Consider the following 5,912-nt stretch of genomic DNA (forward strand, 5'->3'; position numbering starts at 1 on the left):
AGCCCAGCTCCATCTTCTCACTGTCTTCCCTATAGCTCCTAGGGGGCTGCAGATAGGTCCTGCTGAAGCCACTGCTGCCCCAGCCTGAACCAGACCCCATGGCTTACAGGGCAAGTGATGCATGGCATGGATTCTGTTCACATAAGGTCCTCTGTTTGAAATATTCACATTGCTCGTTGCTACCTACCTGTGTACTAGTGGCATGGTGTTGGAATTTTTAATAAAATCTCCAAGTGAGTTCTGGCACTATCATTATCCAGTTCTTTAATTGGAGTGAGGATTCCCTTCACTGTGTTTCAGATGTCCCTGGAGATGATCTGCAGTCATCCACTTATATACAAGCTGTGATGAAGCCTTGAAAACTTGTTTGATTAAAAATATAAATAAGAACTGTTGAGATTGACAAGAAATATATTAAATGTGAACAGTATTTAGTCACAGCATGGTTCCTGGGCAAATCTGAGATATCACTGCCTTTATGCATTTTGTCAAATGTCTCTTATTGTTTTGATGGTTGTTGATGTTTTGGTTCTGTTTTGTTTATTGAACAACCTGCTCTGAATATGCTTGTCATCTTTTTCATACTATTTGAATATTTTTTTGGATGTCCAGTAAATGTAAAATTTTCTGTGAGGAAATAACTTTTTCTGCTTTTTCTTATACAGAAGAATATCTGTCAAAATCAAGATCCAGTCAGTTTATTAGAATGGTGCTCCCACAGGGGAGCACAAATAAATTCTTCCTGTGACCAGTTGTAGACTTGATGAACCCAGTACATATTATGATTTTCAGGCTTCTTGCAAAAATATTGCTTCTGGAACTAAATTTTACTAGGAGGTGCTAAGTTGCAGTAAGAGCAAACCATTTTGTGTGCCAAAGAAATATTTCTTCCTTACAAATATATATGCTATAGAATAAATGAAAAAAGTTACCTCTGTATTTCAGATGAGAAATAATGGCCATCTGAAGTATAATCTCAATGATGAATGCTTGTTTCTTTCACTGGCAAAATTCTCATTAGTTTCCATGTTGCAGTATTAGGGCAGGAATGGTGAATAAGATCATGGTTACATTTAAATAAATTATTAAGAAAATAATTTTTGCTGCCAAGAAAAAAATAAAAATATATAAGAGTATAAGAGCCTAGCAGAGCTTTCAAAAAATAATTGTCCAAAAGCAAAGTTAGCACCTCACTTCTGTTTAAAGGGCATGCACAAAATAAATGCTTGAAGTTAAGTCTCACTTGCCCCTGGCTATTAGGGATGAGAACAATTATTTGCTTGCAGACTACCACTGCCTTTCCCTCCATTGCAGCCCCCTTCTTTCCAACTCTTCCACTGACTCAATTTCTGTTGAGTGAGCAAGGACATAGGTGAGCAGAAGGCTGCTTTCCCTCTCTCAGGGCGTGGACTCTACTCTAGCTGCCCCTCAACAAATTCAGGGACTTCATTATTCTAACACAATGGCCCAGATTTGCTTTTAGTGCTTTGAACTAATATAATCACTATAAAAATTCTGTTACTTGCAGAGGGATGTCTGTGATTTGCTGCTATGGAAGGGACTGTTGAAGGCAAACACAGCTGGGACAATTCTGTTTTGTTCTACTCTTACTTGCTTATTATGGTGCTTCATGGAAGAATGTCAAATCACCTTTAAAAATACCAATCAATGCCTAGACATGTACATTTTAGTTTGAATAATGTCACATATTTTTTTGTCACAGAGTCATTCTCTTCAGATCAATGCAATTCCATTGAGCAGACTGTTGTGGTATATGAATGGCTGAAACTTGTAAGTGAACATGCATGGTTGTTGATGATGAGCTATACCCTAGGATTTTGGGGTGGAATGATATTCAGAGAAAAGATTCTGATTTCTGTGTATGATGAAGACCATGGTTCCTAAGATGTGGTTTCAGACATTGAATTGTCTTCAATCAAATTGTAGACATGGAGGCTTTTTACATTTTTCTTTTCAAAACATTAGAATTCAAGTATTTTTTAAACTTTTTTTTTGTGAACCTAGTATTGCCCCCCACCATTATTTTTCACAGTATTTTCATAGCAAAGAGAAGAAATAGTTACAGAAATAGTTCAAGCGTTGGAAAGTCACATGCATAATGATTAGGTCTGACAGGGAGAGCAACATTATTGTAAACAATAAAATCCCACAATTTATTAATTGACAATTTTTCCTTTATGCACAAAAAATGATAGGGAGCATGTATTTAATACCTGTTTGGTTATGTAATTAAAGACTGGTCTTATGACATGTGTAGAAAAGTAGAAATGAAAGTTTGTACGGACATGGTTACAACTGGAATATGTAGCTTCTGAGTTGTCTCGGCAATGACAATAGTGTCATGCACCCCAGGACAGCACAAGCAGATTCTGCCTGTATCTTTCACTTTTCCAGATGCCAGTCAGAGGTTTTTCCCACCTTTTGGGTGCATGCTATCTAGACCTGTTTCTTCTTTCCTCCTTGGATTCCTCCCTTTAACCCATATTTTGTCCCTTCTGTGCCTGAAATGGAGAGCTACATCCAGCTGCCATCATGGAGTTGAGAGGGAAAGTGAGGATAGATGTTGAGCTTGCAGCTTCTCTACAACACTATTTGATGCTGAAGCAGTTATGAGCAGTAAAAATTTGATTTTTTTCCCCTGTGTTCCCCAAGCTGAAGCATGTTCAGCCACTCTTTGTGGGAGCAGTTTGTGTGCAGTCTGCTTAGTCTTTCTTCAAGGCCAGAAAGGTGGGTTGTTGGAGAGTCTAAGTGCTAAAATTCAAGTGTATGTGAGAATTTAAAAAGGCTTGTAATTTGGGCAAATTAGAATAGATTTTTCAGGGAAATCCAGAGCTCTGATTCTTGCCAAATGTGTTACTGTGAAGGTCCTGCTTATTCTTTCATGTATTAAGAAAAAATCAAAGGAGAAGCCAATCTAAAATTAAGACTCTGCATTGCAAATAGCTTGTAGATGGATTGACAAAAAAGTAATTTCAATTCCACTGATTTTTTAAAGCATTGTTTGCCCTAAGTTGTAAACTTGTTTGTAATTCTTCGCTGTCTGTAGCACTTTATCAGGTAGTTTCTTTACTAGCTTTGTTTATCTTTCCATGCTTGAGCAATTACACAGTCTTCCAGGCCTAGATAGCACTCAGTTACCATAATAGAATTGCCTGTAGGAATGAAGTTTTTACTGGAACAAATCCTAATAGAATAGCACTTTGTAGCTCACCAGTCTGCCTTGAAGTTTTAGCAGCCTCTTTTACCCTTGGCTGGCTGAACTGAGCACCATCGGCAGGTGTATGATTCCTATCACTTTAATGGCTTATTGGATGTTTAGGCCATTTGATGTTCTCAGTGGGCTATTTGGTTACTTAACTTGAGAATAAAAGTGGCTGAACTTCAAGATGTTTGATCACTGGTCATGAATGGACTCTATCAGAAATGGTGGTCAAAAGTCGTGCATTTTTCCAAGATGTTCATGTGCCATGTAGGACAGATAGCACAGAGACTGTGAGAATGTGGCTCCCAAAAGTAACTACCTTTTTCAGGGAAATCTGTTTCTGTTCAAGACATTGCTCAATTTGGTTTCCTTGAGAATCCCTTACTTTTGGATAGTTAACGTCTCAAAATGCTGCCTGGTGTTTGTTGGACAGCTTGCTTCCTTTCTGTGTGGTGTGCTGTTTTTCATGTTACAGCACAGCAGGATATATTATTTGGTGCCGCAAAATTTAGTATTGCTTTAATCCTTTCTACCATGTCTATGTTTTTTACTGATTTTGAGGTGTTCTGTTGTTTTGCTCTAGTCTCTTTTATTCATATTTGAGTTATTACAAGATTTGTTACTATAAACAAATAGAAATGTTTATTATAATTATTGGTGAATATCCTGAATTCATGAGCAACATACTAAAAATGCCACTATTGTAAAAGACTTTTATATCCTGATTTATTTTATTGGACAGTGTGTGCCCAGTATATCTCCATTACTTTTGATTTATTTCAGTAGATTCTGAGCTTTTCCATATCCAAATCCAGTTTTTTCTCATTGTTTTTAGGCTAATGAATTCACTTAGGCGTAGAAAAATTATAATTTTACTACTGGTAGTAGAAATTTGCTCCAAGCAGCTCATTTGTGCAGTGCATTTACATTTCTGTGTCTTATGACAGAGAAACATTAAACATTGAAATTCCAATTCAGTTCTGACATTTTTGCACAAAGTCTCTCTCAAAGGTTGTAGTGCATAATGTTATGAGCAGTCCTATTAATGTCAAACAAAATTAGCAAATCTACTGCAAATCAGTGGTGACTGTTACAGTAATTTGCCTGCCTGACAAGGCTGGATTCAGGAAAGCAAGACTCACCATTGTTTTAGGAGTTCATATAAGTGCCATAGAGTGTGTAAAAGACGGAATCAGAGGTCGTGGTTTCCATTTTCAGAGATCTTCAAACTGATCTTCTAGCTATTTTTGTACAACTTCTTTCTTGACTGCAGAGTGACTGCTTGAAGCCCTAACTAATAAATTTACTTGTAGACATACTGGTACTGATCTAGATTACTTATAGATCTATAATCAACATTTTCAGATATATTCTTTAAATTATTTTGTTTAAATGATTTGATGTGAGTACTGCTTGTCTTTAAGACTTCTGCTAAAAGTTAGACTTTTTTCCGATGTGGCATGTTTTTTTTTGATTTGACTTTGTCAAAAGCTCTAAGGGAGTGGGCCAAAAACACACAAAGATTATTACACAAAATGTTTTCATGTCAGTAGAAAGAATGGCTGCAGAACGTGTAAATACCAATATGATGCCAGTTGCAGAGCTGCAATGGGCTGTAACAAAACCCCAAATATTTTTTTAGGACTTTTTTTTTTAATTATGGTCATTTAATTATTGTCATCACTACCCTACTGTAGTGGGTAGTTTATAGACAAGAGAATGATTTCTTGTCAGTGTCTTTAAATACTAAATTCTTCAGGAAAAATGAATTTTTAAACTGGTGTGCCTACTTCTTAGCATGAATGATTGAAATAGGAGTGCTACATAGGATAGTTATTCTTATTAATGAAATTCACTGGATTTTCTAGTTTTCTATCTGATTTGTCAGTATCCATACCATCCCTTTAAGCATATAATTAAGGAAAATAAGTAATAATAAGAAAAAATGACAAGTTGAGTCTGATCAGTTATATCAGGCTGGTTTTACCTTATCTATTGGTGCAGAAAAATGTATGTGTGTGTAAACAATTAATTTCACTGTCTCCTGTGCCAAATGGGTGAATAAGCAGACACCTGCCGAGCAGCAAATCCTGAATTTTTCAGACTGAGCTGAAACCATTACACATGATTAACTCAAATGCTGGGTATCCTGATTTTAGCTAATATCTTCTCCAGGGTGCTGCTTTTAAAAATGAATTAAGTGTGCCTACAATGGTTTTCTAAATGGTGGTGTTTTAATTTCTGACTGTATTCTTTTGAGTGTGGATACTATGCAAGTGAGTCATATGTGAGTAATATGTTTACATCACATGGAGATTAAGACAGCAGTCAGTGGAGATGAAAATAATAGTGCAGTAGCACAGGCAAATACACAGTAAACATAAAATGCAAATACATTCATTGATTGCTTATGAATGCATTTGGCTTCTACACCTGTGGAAGAACAAAATGCAGCCCATCCAGGCAAAATATGGTGCACAGCAATTTAATTTCAGTTGGTTTTAATTTTCATCACTCAAAATACAAAATAGAAGCAAGTATGCTGCAGGGACTGGAAATGGGAAAAATGCATAGAGTCCAAAAAAAAAAAGAGATATTTTGGACATATCTTCCAATCCACTGCAGAACTCATGTTGTTATCATTCATTTCTCCAAGCACCCAGGGGAAGCTTTTCTGATGAAATTGAAG

This window comes from Geospiza fortis, unplaced genomic scaffold, assembly GCF_000277835.1.
Source record: "Geospiza fortis unplaced genomic scaffold, GeoFor_1.0 scaffold162, whole genome shotgun sequence".
NCBI lineage: Eukaryota > Metazoa > Chordata > Aves > Passeriformes > Thraupidae > Geospiza > Geospiza fortis.